Genomic DNA, 17,634 nt, shown 5'->3' on the forward strand with positions numbered 1-17,634 from the left:
CGGCGTCCTAGGCCGCAAAAGCCGGGGACTAGATTTATAAACGCCACCGCCGTAAAAGCGCGGTCGGCGTGTCCCCGGCGAACTAAAAGTCACAGCAGCGCCGCCGGTCCAGCGGGGGTCGGCGCTGCGTTCCCACAACACAGAAAAAAGTCCCCCAGTTAAACTGTAGGAACACTAGCTCTAGCGTTACGGTCCCCGGCGCACTACAACACCCAGCCAGCCCGGAGTGTGTCTGTGCCTGCCGGGGACACAGAGTACCTGTATGATGCAGGGCCTTGTCCCTGATGGTACTCCTGCTCGGCATCCACCAGGTGCTATGGGTCTGTGGATGGAGCCCGGCGTCAGAGCTTTGAGGCCGGCAGGATCCCACTTCCACAGAGCCCTACAAGGGGATGTGGAAGGAAAACAGCATGTGGGGCTCCAGCCCCTGTACCAGCAATAGGTACCTCAACCTTACAACACCATCCACGGGTGAGAAGGGAGCATGCTGGGGGCCCTATATGGGCCCTCTTTTCTTCCATCCGAAATAGTCAGCAGCTACTGCTGACTAAAATCTGTGGAGCTATGCATGGAATGTCTGACCTCCTTCGCACAAAGCTTGAAAACTGGAGTACCCGTGATACCACGGGGGGGTATAGCCAGAAGGGGAGGGGCCTTGCACTTTTTAGTGTAGTGCTTTGTGTGGCCTCCGGAGGGCAGTAGCTATACCCCAATCGTCTGGGTCTCCCAATAGAGCGCTGAAGAAAGTTCCCTTGAGGATAACATGTGTTTTTAATTTGAGAGGGTGTGTGTTATACGATATAGGAAGCCGACATCCCTTCCTCCCCAGAGCATGATTAAGACTCGCGTCGAAACGCGTAGCTTTGTGGGGTCTGAATAATATCTATGCATTATCTTGCTGACCGCCTGTAAACCCCTATTTTATGGATTGATCAATAAAGATGAATTTTTATATGAGAACTTGGACCGCGCTGGAAATTTTTCTTTCCTGATTCTTCTATGGCAGCCTAGCCTTCCGTGCGCAGCCCTGGACATACAGCGGATCACAGCAACTCGGTGAGCTGATTTTTTTCTTCTGTTCTTGGCTTAAAAAAGATGTTATCAAATAGGAAATAGTTGTGCTCCAACAAAAATCTACACAGATCGATCAAAAAGGAGTCGTGCATTCTGTCCGAATTCGACTGTTTCCCCAAAAAGTACGTGAGAGCCTCAATACCATCCTCATGCTTTATGTTTGAATACAAAGATTCGACATCGCATGTGACCATCAATGTCTGGGAAGGTACTGTGATGCCAAGACAAAACCGAATGAAGTCCGAGGAGTCTTGTATATAGGATGGGAGCTGTGCTACCATGGGCTGGAGAAAGAAATCGACATATGTAGCCGCCCTCTCACACATGCTCCCAACACTGGATACGATGGGGCGACCGGGTGGTTTTGTGGTATCCTTGTGTACTTTCGGAAGCATGTAAAATGTGGGTATCGTAGGATGTTCCACCCACATGTATTTATGTTCCTAATTGTTGATAATACCCAAACTACATGCACCATCAAGTAAGGTCTTCAATTTTTTGTGAAACACAACAGTGGGATCAGATGGCAACCTGGTGTAACATTTGATGTTGTTAAGTTGTCTATAGGCCTCCTCCAAGTAAAGAGAGGTAGGCCAAAGCACCACGTTGCCACCTTTGTCCGCCTCCTTGATGATAAAAGTCCTGTTGTCTTTCAACCGATGGAGTGCTGTTTTTTCAGCGGGGCTTAAATTTCCCTCCCTGATGACCCTGGTAGGTAGACTCATAATGTCAGTTTTTACCAGGTCAAAAAAAGTTTTGACCGCAGGTGCCAGGGACAATGGCGGTGTAACTGAGGACTTGCATCTGTATGGGAAGACCTTCCTACCTGTTGTATGTTCATTCTCTTGGAGCAAATCGAGGAGGTCCTGGAAAACCTGTCTGTCTGTATCTGGCAGATGGTCCAACATATCCGTTTTTTTATGGATCACTCTGAGAACCAAATTTCTGCAAAAAAGGTACAAGTCCTTGACCAATGTAAATTTATCCAAATTGTGCGTAGGTATAAATGTAAGCCCTTTTTGAAGCACAGAAATCTCCCCTGGTGTCAAGACATGGTCAGAAAGATTAATGATTTGCAATTGATCATTTTTGTCCATCTCACCTGAAGCCCAAGGATCCTTTTGGCTGATTTCTGCCAAGGTCGTCACGTCATCCAGACCCGGAGCCTCCATTACATGCGTTTGTAGCGTTTGTGGTGCTGATAGTTCACACGGGTTTTTGGCCTTGTGACTCGCCCTATTGGATCTCCTGCCCCTCCTACCTCGTCTGGTCCTGTGTCTAGATCGCTGCTGGCTGAGGATAAAAAATCCTCGCTCATATTGGTGTTGTTCACAGTGTTACCAGACCGGGTTTTGCCATGGCTGCCCTGGTTAGAAAATTTCCATCTGGAGTTGCCTCCATGTTTCCATCTGTATGCCTTATTAGCCTCGAAATCCGCCCTATCCCTGGCCAATTTGCTGCGTTTACGCGCAATCAGATCTGACTCATATTTGTCTAAAGTGTCCTTCATGGAAACCCGGAAGGACTGTATTTGCTGTACATTATCAAACTTATTGAGATTAGCCTCCATATCTCTGATCTCTTTTTTTAACATTAGAGAATAATTCCCTGTCGAGCTCCAATAACATATTAATAATAATATGTGAGCACTTCAATAGGCCCTGTTCCCATGTTTTCTGGAATACACTGGTGGGCTCCCAAGCCGGAAATATTTGTACCCGTAGGCCTCTGGGACAAATATTAGCCCCCAAATACTCCTCCAAACTCCGAATATTCCAGTGTAACCGGATGCCCTTCTTATGCAAAAATAATAGGTCATTGGAGCACTTAGAGAAGTCTGAATCAGAAGTTGTTTCACAATTAGTCAGGAGGGGATTGTTATTAAGCTGGGAGCGCCAGCTAGCCTCCCGTGCCTCCCAATCCATGATACCACATTCCACCGCCACGAAAAGAACTATCAGTAATATGAAAAAGCCAAAATAGCTATAATAATCGCGTGCTACCCAGAAAAAGGGAACCCTGTAACAGGGACAAGCAATTTTGAACCATAAAGATTCTGGGTGCACAGCCAATGTTGCAAGTAATCAACAACAGGGATGCTGCGTCCTGCATGACGCATAACCGGGTCAATGTAGAAAAGTCCCTCCGATTCCCCTGCACATGGACACCTAATGCCCCATGCCAACCGCATGGGATTTAATGTATAAAAGTGAAAAACCCACTAGTAGGAACAGTGTGCCGGCTTGGCCGTAACCAGAAGTGACATACACCTTCAGTTACCATGGGCACTGCAAATGCTCCAGCTAGTGCGCATGACAGGGCTCTTAGGCATACACTATGCTTGAAATACGAGCGCATGCACAATTAAACCAGGGAACTTCCCTGCATGTCCGGCTAGTAAACACTGTCAGGGGGAATATGTATGATGTAATCTTCAGAAGACATTGGTAGGGCTTAATCCACAATATACAGATAAGGATAAATAGATTAGAGTGGATTAAGGAATCGGACAATAACACAGGGTAACCATAGCAAACCCACAATTAGTCTAGGTCATCCAATGTACAATAATTAAATCATACATATAAAAGGATGGAAAACTGAGCTTGCAAGGACATGCCCCATAGATCATAGAAGTGACTGGGCAAGGCATCCAAATTATATGCACATGGGGTGGAAGCATAGCACAATCCATATGACATCACTGCTATTCATACCACCTAGGTGGATTTATGTTGTAATCCATGTCTAAAAGAAGCCTGGATGCCATAAAAGTGAGCATCACAGGTCCCTGTGTCAACAAGGTCCAAAGGCCAGTGAGCTGGCCACTGTTAGAATGCAAGTGCTATATAGTATCACCCACAGGGCGGATTTATCCGTATATTACCACCAACAGGGTGGGTTTATCAAAGAAGGGCATTAATGAGAAGGAAACTTTAGGGATAAACAATGATCAAGGCCCAGGAAGTAATCGACGCAAAAGGAGTCCTGGGCAAAGAACCAAGGTAAGAAGGTTGTTACCACGTATATCTGAAAAAATGAATGAAAAAATAATAAATAAACCAAGACCATCAAGCAAGTGCTTGTATTCAAAAAGACCTCACGCACGCAACAATGTTATGGATGCTATCTAAATACATATGGATGTCATAAAGCATAAGGACAAAAGGTCCACTGTGGGTACCACCAAATGGTGGGTTTGCCATAGAACCGTAGTGAGAAACCCAAGATAAATAATTCCAATTATCTAAAAAACACACCGGTATAGGACCCAAGTTTGTATTCAAAAAAGCAGTTTAAATATTGCCTATTTAGGGTAAGCAGAATTCAATTATCATGTACTGGGTGACGGAAAAGAGATGGCAAAAGCGCTCGACAGGAAGGCCAGTGAGAATGGAATAGGGCATATATATATATATATATACACATATAAAACCATGCATGCCCTGTATGTGCATGCATGTGTAAGCACATACACAGAGCATGCCCCTCTTAGTCCCGTAACGTCCATATAGATGAAACTTCATGAAGAAAGGGAGCAAAAATGATTCAACCAGATACAATCCTTGTTCATATGTTATTACATCCAAGATCAGAAAGTCAATCCTGGAGTTTCCCAGGTATGGCAAAGTAATTGTCCAAGAAGTCGAACCATCCGAGAAGAACGTGGTTATAAGTCACATGACCCTGGAGATCAAGACAGTCTTGTGGGATCCCTGGAGTTGGCTGAAGGATAGGTGCTCATTCAAACCCCATATACGGGAGGATAGAGTAGTCCCGATGTCATCACTGTAAAAATGGAAAAAATGGGACAAAAATTAAATTAAAATCAAGTCAAGATTATGTAGTTCCCATATCTTTAGCCAAGAAAGCCGGTGTACAATAGCTCTTCATTAAGACCTGATGGCGTAAGCGATTTCAAATTGAAAATCCATCTTGCCTCAATTTGTAGCAAGGACTTCAAGAGCGACCCACCTCTTCCATTCGTAGTTATCCTCTGTAGTCCAACAAAGCGTAGACCATGACAGGAGCCCTGATGGTATCTGAGGAAATGTGCAGCCACTGAAGTCAACGTGCGTCCTTTTTTTAGGTCAGATCTGGCCAAATTAATAGTAGACATGTGTTTCTGTGCCCTTTTGCGTACTTCTTGGGAGGTTTGTCCCACATACACCTTCTGGCAGGGACAGACAATGGCATAAATCACATTAGAAGTCTTGCAATTAATATAACCATTTAGTCTGTGTGAGGTAGCATCCAGAGCGTTCAGAAAGATGTCTCTGACCGGTTGCATGAATGGACACACGTTACACTCACCGCAGGGATAAGATCCTCGTAACGTGATTCCTCTATTCAGCCTAATTGTCGGTCTCCTGAAATGGCTCCTTGTCAATAGATCTCTGAGTCTGGGTGCTCTTCTAGCTGTGAGGAGAGGAACATCACTCACAAGGGATGCGGTCTGGCAATCAAATTTAATAATCTTCCAGTGCTCCCGCAAAATCCCCCTTACCTGCTCCCAGTGACTGTTGTAATCGGTTATAAGTCGTAATGGTTGGTCTCTCACTGGTCTTTTTCGAATAAGCAGGTTTTGCTGGGATTCCTCTTTTGCCCTCAAGAAGGCCGAGGATATGACTCCCCTGGGATATCCTCTGTGTTTCAGCCGTTTCGTCAAATCACGAGCCTGGCACTGGAAATCTACATCCATGGAACAGTTACGTCGTACCCGTAAGAATTGCCCGACTGGTACTCCCTTCCTTGTATGGAGGGGGTGGAAACTGTCGAAGCGTAGGAGCCCATTGGTGGCCGTCGGCTTGCGGTACAAATTGGTAATGATGCGCCCATCTTCGAATTTTACAGACAAATCCAGAAAGATAGCTGTGGAAGATGACAAATTAGATGTCAAAAAGATGTTGTGATTGTTGATGTTGAGACCATTAAGGAAGTGATGACAATTCTCCTCACTACCAGTCCACAGAAAAAATCTATCATCAATGTACCTCCGCCAATGCAAAACCTGCTCCCTGTAGTGGTGAGAGGGGTACACCTGGGTTTCCTCCCACCACCCCAAAAACAGGTTTGCATAAGCCGGTGCACACCGCGCCCCCATTGCGACTCCTGAGACCTGCTTAAAAAAGATGTTATCAAATAGGAAATAGTTGTGCTCCAACACAAATCTACACAGATCGATCAAAAAGGAGTCGTGCATCCTGTCCGAATTTCACTGTTTCCCCAAAAAGTACGTGAGAGCCTCAATATCATCCTCATGCTTTATGTTTGAATACAAAGATTCGACATCGCATGTGACCATCAATGTCTGGGAAGGTACTGTGATGCCAAGACAAAACCGAATGAAATCCGAGGAGTCTTGTATATAGGATGGGAGCTGTGCTACCATGGGCTGGAGAAAGAAATCGACATATGTAGCCGCCCTCTCACACATGCTCCCAACACTGGATACGATGGGGCGACCGGGTGGTTTCGTGGTATCCTTGTGTACTTTCGGAAGCATGTAAAATGTGGGTATCGTAGGATGTTCCACCCACATGTATTTACGTTCCTAATTGTTGATAATACCCAAACTACATGCACCATCAAGTAAGGTCTTCAATTTTTTGTGAAACACAACAGTGGGATCAGATGGCAACCTGGTGTAACATTTGATGTTGTTAAGTTGTCTATAGGCCTCCTCCAAGTAAAGAGAGGTAGGCCAAAGCACCACGTTGCCACCTTTGTCCGCCTCCTTGATGATAAAAGTCCTGTTGTCTTTCAACCGATGGAGTGCTGTTTTTTCAGCGGAGCTTAAATTTCCCTCCCTGATGACCCTGGTAGGTAGACTCATAATGTCAGTTTTTACCAGGTCAAAAAAAGTTTTGACCGCAGGTGCCAGGGACAATGGCGGTGTAACTGAGGACTTGCATCTGTATGGGAAGACCTTCCTACCTGTTGTATGTTCATTCTCTTGGAGCAAATCGAGGAGGTCCTGGAAAACCTGTCTGTCTGTATCTGGCAGATGGTCCAACATATCCGTTTTTTTTATGGATCGCTCTGAGAACCAAATTTCTGCAAAAAGGTACAAGTCCTTGACCAATGTAAATTTATCCAAATTGTGCGTAGGTATAAATGTAAGCCCTTTTTGAAGCACAGAAATCTCCCCTGGTGTCAAGACATGGTCAGAAAGATTAACGATTTGCAATTGATCATTCTTGTCCATCTCACCTGAAGCCCAAGGATCCTGTTGGCTGATTTCTGCCGAGGTCGTCACGTCATCCAGACCCGGAGCCTCCATGACATGCGTTTGTAGCGTTTGTGGTGCTGATTGTTCACACGGGTTTTTGGCCTTGTGACTCGCCCTATTGGATCTCCTGCCCCTCCTACCTCGTTTGGTCCTGTGTCTGGATCGCTGCTGGCTGAGGATAAAAAAATCCTCGCTCGTATTGGTGTTGTTCACAGTGTTACTAGACCGGGTTTTGCCATGGCTGCCCTGGTTAGAAAATTTCCATCTGGAGTTGCCTCCATGTTTCCATCTGTATGCCTTATTAGCCTCGAAATCCACCCTATCCCTGGCCAATTTGCTGCGTTTACGCGCAATCAGGTATCTACATTTAGGTATCTGCATGTACACCATGGGGGATTTTTGGGCACCAATTCTCTATGGCATATAATATGTTGTGGTGTTAGGGCCAGGTGGACGGGCAGACCCAGGAGGTGGATCCACTGGGCTGAACACCTCACCGAAGGCAAGGTGCCCGGTAGCCGGAGCACTACAGATAGCAGGACAGTCCGTTCCGAGGAGTGGAGTGCAGAAGTCCCTGGGACCACGGAGTCACTGAAGGTAGTCCGGGTGACGGAGCTCAGGTTCGGAGGCCGAGATGACGTCAGGCAGAGTCCGGAACCGATGGAGCGAGAAGACGGGTCACCACAGGAATCGGAGATGGTAAGGACTGACGGGATGGCAGACAGTCACCGTTCGGGGTTCGGGTATCGTCAGGACCGGTTGGCAAGGCAGGAGTGGCTCTAGGAGACAGATAGGTAAGTATATCACCAGACACAAGGAGACCTGACTCCTAGCTAGCAAAACACGAAGAACAGGCCCCACCCACTTGGACATTAAACCCCTTTATACCCTGTACCTGTGTGTTCAATATCCTGTCAGTGGACGCTGGCCCTTTAAGAGAGGGTCAATGACCGCGCGCGCGCCCTAATGCGCATGCGCGAGGCCCGGGTTCCAGAAGCCAGAGCAGGGAGCGGTGAACAGGAGGCAGAAGAGCCGGGCTGGAGCAGGGATGCCGACGGGCGCCGGGAGCGGGGACCGGGCTGCCTGGGGACCGCAGGTGCTGGAGCATGGAGGCTGTGGAGCGGGGGACGCCTGGCAGAGGAGCCGGGGAGCGAGGCAGGTGAGCCGGGGAGCGTGACAGTACCCCCTCCCCCACGCAACCCCTCCCCGCAACTGGGACAGGATGGCACGTATAAGGGGAGTACCCACATTCTCCCGGGGTTCCCAGGACCTATCCTCAGGACCATACCCTGCCCAGTCCACCAGGAAGAACTGTCGGCCCCGTACGGTTTTCATGGCCACGATATCCCTTACCGCATAGATGTCATCATCAGCAATAGGGGGAGGAGCAGAACTGGCAGCAGCGGAGAAGGGACCAAGGACAACCGGCTTGAGCAGGGAGACGTGGAAGGAGTTGGGTATCCTCATCGTGGCCGGGAGCTGCAGCTTGTAGGAGACCTCATTTATCTTGCTGAGGACTTTAAACGGCCCGATGTAGCGAGGACCCAGCTTGTATGATGGTAGCTTCAATCGGACGTACTTGGAAGCAAGCCAGACCAGATCTCCTGAAGAGAAACAGGGAGGATCCAGACACCTCTTGTCTGCGTGTCTCTTCATCCGCAGGGAAGCACGTCCAAGGGACGTCTTGACAGAGTCCCAAATTGTTCTAAAGTCACGGACTACGGCATCAGCAGCAGGGACATCCGAGGAAGAGGATACAGGTAATGGGACGGAAGACTGAAGTCCGTAAATAACATGGAAGGGAGAGCTGGAGGAGGACTCGCTGACGTGGTGGTTATGGGAGAATTCAGCCCAAGGAAGAAGCGTGGACCAGTCGTCGTGATGGGCGTTAACGTAGTGACGTAAGAAGGAGGTCAAGATCTGATTGACTCGTTCCATTTGGCCATTCGACTGAGGATGGTAGGCTGAAGAAAAGCCCAGAGTCACTCCCAGATGTTTGCAGAGAGTCCTCCAGAAGCGGGAGGTAAACTGAGTTCCTCTGTCGGACACAATGTGTGATGGAAAGCCATGCAACCGGAAGATGTGCTGTATGTAGGCGTCAGTGAGTTCCTGGGCAGAGGGCAGTCCAGCCATAGGGACGAAATAAGCCATTTTGGAGAACCGATCCACCACGACCCATATGTCTGTGTGTCCGGAGGACAGAGGCAAGTCTGTAATAAAGTCCATTGCAATGTGTTGCCACGGAACGGAGGGTATAGGCAGAGGCAGAAGACGACCATATGGCAGGTGTTTGGGCGTCTTGTTCCTGGCACAAGAGGAGCAGGCTGAGACAAAAGAAGCAACGTCAGTGCGAAGGGATGGCCACCAGTAGTGACGTACAATAGTACTCCATGTTTTTTTCTGACCAGCATGGCCGGCTATTTTCGAGGCATGGCCCCAGTGCAACACTTTTTTCCTGTCAGTCTCAGAGACATAGGTCTTCCCGGGCGGTATCTGGGCCAGGGTGACAGGGGCCACCGGAATGATTTTACTTGGACAGATGATGGGCTGGGATGTCTCCTCCTCCTGTTCCATGGGCATGAATGACCTGGACAAGGCATCTGCTCCCACATTCTTGTCCGCGGGTCGAAAATGGAGCTGAAAATCGAACCTGGCAAAGAACAAGGACCACCTGGCTTGCCGTGGGTTCAGTCGCTGAGCGGACCGCAGGTATTCCAGGTTCTTGTGATCCGTGTAGATGATCACGGGGTACACTGCTCCCTCCAGAAGGTAGCGCCATTCCTCCAGAGACAGTTTGACTGCTAATATCTCTCGGTCACCGATGGTGTAGTTGCGTTCAGGCGCTGAGAAGCTCTTGGAGTAGAAACCGCAAGTAACCATCTTCCCGGAGGAGGACTTCTGCATGAGCACTGCTCCGGCTCCCGAGGAGGAGGCATCCACCTCCAAGGTGAACTGTCAGTTTAACTCAGGACGGTGGAGCAAAGGGGAGGAAGCAAATGCCTGTTTCAGGGAGCCAAACGCGGCGTCGGCCGCAGGTGACCAGTCCTTCGGATTAGCCCCCTTCTTGGTCAAGGCGGAGAGAGGTGCAGTCAGGGCAGAGAAGTGAGGAATGAACTGACGGTAATAGTTTGCGAATCCAAGAAAGCGTTGGATTGCCTTCAGTCCGGAAGGAGGGGGCCAGTTGAGAATGGAAGATACCTTCTCTGGGTCCATCTGCAGGCCGGTATCGGAGATTACGTAACCCAGGAAGGGAAGAGAAGACTGCTCGAAGACACACTTCTCGTACTTGGCGTACAGCCGATTCTCTCTCAGTCTTTGTAGTACCAGCTGCACGTTCTCTCTGTGGGTCTGGAGGTCCGGAGAGAAGACCAGGATATCATCAAGATACACCACCACACAGACGTAGAGAAGGTCCCGGAACATGTCGTTCACCAATTCCTGAAAGACTGCTGGTGCGTTACACAGGCCGAAGGGCATCACACAGTATTCATAGTGCCCATCGCGAGTGTTGAATGCGGTCTTCCATTCCTCCCCAGAGCGGATGCGGACCAGGTTGTAGGCACCCCGAAGATCCAACTTGGTAAACACATGAGCTCCTCTAAGCCGATCAAACAATTCGGGGATGAGCGGCAGGGGGTATTTATTTTTCACGGTGATTTGGTTCAATCCCCGGTAGTCTATGCATGGGCGTAGGTCTCCCTCTTTCTTCTTAACGAAGAAGAAGCCTGCTCCAGCAGGAGAGGAGGATCTCCGAATGAATCCTCTTGCCAAGTTCTCCGTGATGTAGGCAGACATGGCCCTTGTTTCAGCAGGAGACAGAGGATATATCCGTCCTCGAGGTGGTGTAGTTCCTGGGAGTAGGTCGATGGCACAGTCATAAGGACGATGTGGCGGCAGTACCTCTGACTCCTTTTTATCAAAGACGTCCGCGAAGGACCAATAGGCCGAGGGCAGTCCCGGTAGGGACTCCGGAGCCGGAGGTCGTTGGATGGGCTGTATGGTCTTCAGACAGTTCTCGTGGCAAGAGGACCCCCATCGGGTGATTTCACTAGTACACCAGCTGACTGACTGTGTGTGTCCGTAACCAGGGGAGTCCCAGCAGGATTTGATGAGACATGTGTGGGAGGACGTAGAGAGCGATGTTCTCGGTGTGCAGGGCACCGATACGTAGTTCCACCGGCTTAGTGATCCACGAGATGGTGTCAGAGAGGGGTCTCCCATCTACAGAGGCAATCACGAGGGGTTTGTCGAGTGGAGTAACAGGCACCTGGTACTTGTCCACCGTGGCCTGCTGGATGAAGTTGCCTGCTGCCCCGGAATCGAGGTACGCCTCGGCCGTGAACCGCGTCTCTCCCGTTGTTACTTGAACAGTCCACGTAACCGGATCTGAGAGAGTCCCAGCACCTAGGGTGGCCTCTCCTACCAACCCTAGGCTTTGGAGTTTCCCGGCCTCTCTGGACAGGAACGTAGCAGGTGTGTGCCCTCTCCGCAGTAGACGAGAGGAAAAGCTGTGGAGAATAAAGCACAATAGGGTCTTACCCTTATAGGCACAGGGCAATAGGCAAGGGGAGCAATTATACTCACCAACTGTAGTTGTGACAGTCACAACTACTGTACTCGCATTTACAAATGGATCCAGGCAGCGGCAACCCGAAGCGGCTGATAACAGAGAACAATTGTAGAAAAAGGGTTTCTATACCGCGCCAATTATCACAAATCTGGAAGTCGGATTGATGTGGCTTTATTGTAGCATAGGTCTACGCGTTTCAGGAGCTCTGCTCCCTTCCTCAGGACCATAGAAACAACATCAAATCTACCGCAGTGGATACACACATACATTAAATAGATCCAGTGACGTCATAGCTCTCAATAGAGCTCTCAATTTTCTACTGAATTATTCGTGCATAAAGTATAATTATTATTGTTTTTATGTTGCCAATGCTCCTTGGTTTTCACTGGCATAATTACATTTGTATATGTAGAATTAGGGGTTGGGGAATATTTTAACATTTTATGTGGGTGTATGACACCATTACCAGTTATTAAAATGTTTTTAGAATTTTTTCGATATTGGTGCTGTAGGGAGACATTTGGAGTCTTCCGTATTTCTTTCCGTTGACTGGTTACAAACTATTTTAGATCCGCGTTTTTGTTGATAATTGTTGATACAGGTCCCGTATGGGATTTTTTCCCTTTCCCTTTTTCATTTTCCGTATGTTTGTTAATTATTCACTATTCTCCCTCCGCAATTTCCTCTTCTTTTTTTGCCCTCCACTTGATCTTTTGCTAATCTGTCTAAATAGTACACCGTTTATTGGATTGGACCTTATGGCAGTGTTTTCACAATATTAGTTAATTTTTGACGGCGGTATTGTGCACTTGTGGTGCTCCTTAGCACCTTCTATTCTTTTTAGCATACTCTTCTTCTGCCCTCTATCTTTTTTGTGCGAGGTAGTCACCAGCGCATGCACGCCCGCTTTTTTTCCCACGAGTATGAACTTGTTTGACCCCGCTCCTTTGATACCCGCGGCTTGCGCAGCCGCCGTGGGTTTTTTTCCCACGGTTTAAACCTGTTTGAACTTACGCTGAAAATGAGGGTAGGGAGCGGTTCCCTGGAGCTCTATTACATTTAATCCTTATTGAAAGGAGTGTATGATTGTACACTTATAACAAATGAGCACGATAGCAATTTTCTGAGTTTTTACCCCCTGTTTAGTTTTTGCCCGAGCAGGGGTAGTGGGGTTTATTGGTTTTATTGCCTTATATACCGTATAAGGGTCACTTTTCATTAGTTAAATAAGATGTATAACATCCATATCGGGAAGTTTTTTTTGTCCGATCATTGCACACTTTCCATCGTAGTGGTTTTTGCTGTTTGTTGCACGGCTTGGATTATAATGTCCTCATGGTACAGCGGGCTTTACCCGCTTCAGTTTGGATTTGTAGTCACTCACGATTTAGTACCTTTCACCCTTCTTGAGTTCTGGGCTCGCTGTGTACTTATCACTTGATTGATTTGGGTTGTTCCATTGATCTGGGTATATGTATATATATATATATGTATAGATATGCCTGTATATTTTACTAACTGTGTTCATTTTTGCAGACACAATTGAAATAAGTTTATATATAATCTTTTTTATTGTTCACTGAATTTATTATGATCTGTCAGTATTTGGGTCACTTAAACTGAATAAGAGTTGTATGTTTTTTCTTTTGATCATGTCTTTTCTGTATTGCGTCATGTTTTTTCTTCCACGTTGCATCCTTTCCCGCCGTTTTTTTCTATACGGGGAGGTACTATGACGTCACTGGATCTATTTAATGTATGTGTGTATCCACTGCGGTAGATTTGATGTTGTTTCTATGGTCCTGAGGAAGGGAGCAGAGCTCCTGAAACGCGTAGACCTATGCTACAATAAAGCCACATCAATCCGACTTCCAGATTTGTGATCATTGGCGCGGTATAGAAACCCTTTTTCTACAATTGTTCTCTCTGCAGTAGAAGCAGAGGCCCTTGGCGAGCCGTTCTGCTCGGCGTTGTTCGGACTGCCGCAAACGGTCGATCTGCATGGGCTCATGGACAGAGACATCCGACGATGCTGACTGAAGTACGGCGGGCTTCTGTGGAGGAGAGGAATGCCGTATCGGACGTCTCTCACGGGACACCTCTTTGGATCGTTCCTGGAATCTGAGGTCCACGCGGGTGGCTAGTGCGATCAGGGCATCCAGGGTGGAAGGAACATCGCGGCCTGCCAGCTCGTCCTTAATACGACTGGAGAGTCCTTCCCAGAAGGCGGCGGTGAGGGCTTCATTGTTCCACCCCAATTCTGAGGCAAAAGTGCGGAAGCGGATGGCATACTGCCCCACTGTCATGGTCCCCTGACGTAGCCTGAGGAGTGATGAGGCGGATGCAGCGGCACGTCCGGGTTCGTCAAAGGTGGTTCTAAATGCTTGCAGAAAGTCCTGGATGTTAGTGGTCACAGGGTCCTCCTTCTCCCACAAGGGGTTCATCCAGGCCAGTGCCTCACCCTCTAGATGGGACATCACAAACGCCACCTTGGCTTGGTCGGAGGCAAACAGGTGCGGAAGCAGCTTGAAATGGAGGGAGCACTGGTTTAAGAATCCTCTGCAGGTCTTGGGATCTCCGGCATATCAGGGTGGAGAGGCCAAGCGGAGTTTAGAAGCTTCCGAGGTAGCCGCCACGGGAACCGTGGCCGTGGACTGTGCAGTGGTAGCCTGAGATGCCTGGGACGTGGCAGTTGCTTGCAGCGTGTTCAGGCGGTTATCCATCGAGGACATGAAAAAAAGCATGCGGGACTGGGTCTCGCGCTGTCATACAAGTTCCTGCTGCAAGGCGCCCAGCTGGGCCGCTAGTGCTTCGGCGGGATCCATGGCCTGTTCTTACTGTTAGGGCCAGGTGGACGGGCAGATCCAGGAGGTGGATCCACTGGGCTGAACACCTCACCGAAGGCAAGGTGCCCGGTAGCCGGAGCACTACAGGTAGCAGGACAGTCCGTTCAGAGGAGTGGAGTGCAGAAGTCTCTGGGACCACGGAGTCACTGAAGGTAGTCCGGGTGACGGAGCTCAGGTTCGGAGGCCGAGATGACGTCAGGCAAAGTCCGGAACCTTTGGAGTGAGAAGACGGGTCACCACAGGGATCGGAGATGGTAAGGACTGACGGGATGGCAGACAGTCACCGTTCGGGGTTCGGGTATCGTCAGGACCGGTTGGCGAGGCAGGAGTGGCTCTAGGAGAGAGATAGGTAAGTATATCACCAGACACAAGGAGACCTGACTCCTAGCTAGCAAAACACGAAGAACAGGCCCCGCCCGCTTAAATTAAACCCCTTTATACCCTGTACCTGTGTGTTCAATATCCTGTCAGTGGACGCTGGCCCTTTAAGAGAGGGTCAATGACCGCGCGCGCGCCCTAATGCGCATGCGCGAGGCCCGGGTGCCAGAAGCCAGAGCAGGGAGCGGTGAACAGGAGGCAGAAAAGCCGGGCTGGAGCAGGGATGCCGACGGGAGCCGGGAGCGGGGACCGGGCTGCCTGGGGACCGCAGGTGCTGGCGCATGGAGGCTGTGGAGCGGGGGACGCCTGGCAGAGGAGCCGGGGAGCGAGGCAGGTGAGCCGGGGAGCGTGGCAGGGGAGCCGGGGAGCGTGACATGTGGTTATCGCCAATGGAACTGCATGCTATATACATATACAGAATATTTTTCTTTATGCTTCATCTGAATGATATATCATATGTGTAGTCATTGGTTGCCCTATATACCTTCTATTGCTTTATATAGAGCTATGTTTCATGCCTTTCAATTTTAAATAATATACCATATGTTGTGGTTATTGGTTACCCCCTACACCCCTCCATTTTTGTCTTGTGTCACATGCAGGTATCCTCCTTTTACCACATTGGGGGTTCCACACAGTGTTTCATTCAGCTTAACATTGGGGACTGCCTATTAGTTCTGCTCCCGATCACTCAGATTCTATGATTTTTTATGTATGTATAGGGATTACCTTAAGCGCATAATGTACTTTCTGATTAAAATCTGCTTACATATTGCACACTAAATGGTTGTACAGGGCGGTACCCCCTATTACCAGCATGAGAGATGTGGGACTTTGACGTTTCATGGTTTTAAGTGATTTTAATACATTGTGTGTTTTGGGTTTGTTCAATAAATTTCATATTTTTTTACTTACAATTCCAGTATTGTGGTCTCACTTTGCAGTTTGCGAGTCCATTATGCATGAGCTTTCTTTTCCCCAGTTGATGTCTGTTTATTCATGCAGGACGCAGCATCCCTGTTGTTGATTACTTGCATCATTGGCTGTGCACCCAGAATCTTTATGGTTCAAAATTGCTTGTCCCTGTTACAGGGTTCCCTTTTTCTGGGTAGCACGCGATTATTGTAGCTATTTTTGGCTTTTTCATATTACTGATAGTTCTTTTCATGGCGGTGGATTGTGGTATCATGGATTGGGAGGCACGGGAGGCTAGCTGGCGCTCCCAGCTTAATAACAATCCCCTCCTGACTAATTGTGAAACAACTTCTGATTCAGACTTCTCTAAGTGCTCCAATGACTTATTATTTTTGCATAAGAAGGGCACTGGAATATTCGGAGTTTGGAGGAGTATTTGGGGGCTAATATTTGTCCCAGAGGCCTACGGGTACAAATATTTCCGGCTTGGGAGCCCACCAGTGTATTCCAGAAAACATGGGAACAGGGCCTATTGAAGTGCTCACATATTATTATTAATATGTTATTGGAGCACGACAGGGAATTATTCTCTAATGTTAAAAAAGAGATCAGAGATATGGAGGCTAATCTCAATACGTTTGATAATGTACAGCAAATACAGTCCTTCCGGGTTTCCATGAAGGACACTTTAGACAAATATGAGTCAGATCTGATTGCGCGTAAATGCAGCAAATTGGCCAGGGATAGGGCGGATTTCGAGGCTAATAAGGCATACAGATGGAAACATGGAAGCAACTCCAGATGGAAATTTTCTAACCAGGGCAGCCATGGCAAAACACGGTCTGGTAACACTGTGAACAACACCAATACGAGCGAGGATTTTTTATCCTCAGCCAGCAGCGATCTAGACACAGGACCAGACGAGGTAGGAGGGGCAGGAGATCCAATAGGGCGAGTCACAAGGCCAAAAACCCGTGTGAACTATCAGCACCACAAACGCATGTAATGGAGGCTCCGGGTCTGGATGACGTGACGACCTTGGCAGAAATCAGCCAAAAGGATCCTTGGGGTTCAGGTGAGATGGACAAGAATGATCAATTGCAAATCATTAATCTTTCTGACCATGTCTTGACACCAGGTACATTCAAGACACCGGGTACATTTTGCATGCTTCCGAAAGTACACAAGGAAACCACGAAACCACCCGGTCGCCCCATCGTATCCAGTGTTGGGAGCATGTGTGAGAGGGCGGCTACATATGTCGATTTCTTTCTCCAGCCCATTGTAGCACAGCTCCCATCCTATATACAAGACTCATCGGACTTCATTCGGTTTTGTCTTAGCATCACAGTACCTTCCCAGACATTGATGGTCACATGCGATGTCGAATCTTTGTATTCAAACATAAAGCATGAGGATGGTATTGAGGCTCTCACGTACTTATTGGGGAAACAGTCGAATTCGGACAGGATGCACGACTCCTTTTTGATCGATCTGTGTAGATTTGTGTTGGAGCACAACTATTTCCTATTTGATAACATCTTTTTTAAGCAGGTCTCAGGAGTCGCAATGGGGGAGCGGTGTGCACCGGCTTATGCAAACCTGTTTTTGGGGTGGTG

Source organism: Anomaloglossus baeobatrachus, chromosome 11 (assembly GCF_048569485.1).
Source record: "Anomaloglossus baeobatrachus isolate aAnoBae1 chromosome 11, aAnoBae1.hap1, whole genome shotgun sequence".
In the NCBI taxonomy this organism is placed as follows: Eukaryota; Metazoa; Chordata; class Amphibia; order Anura; family Aromobatidae; genus Anomaloglossus; species Anomaloglossus baeobatrachus.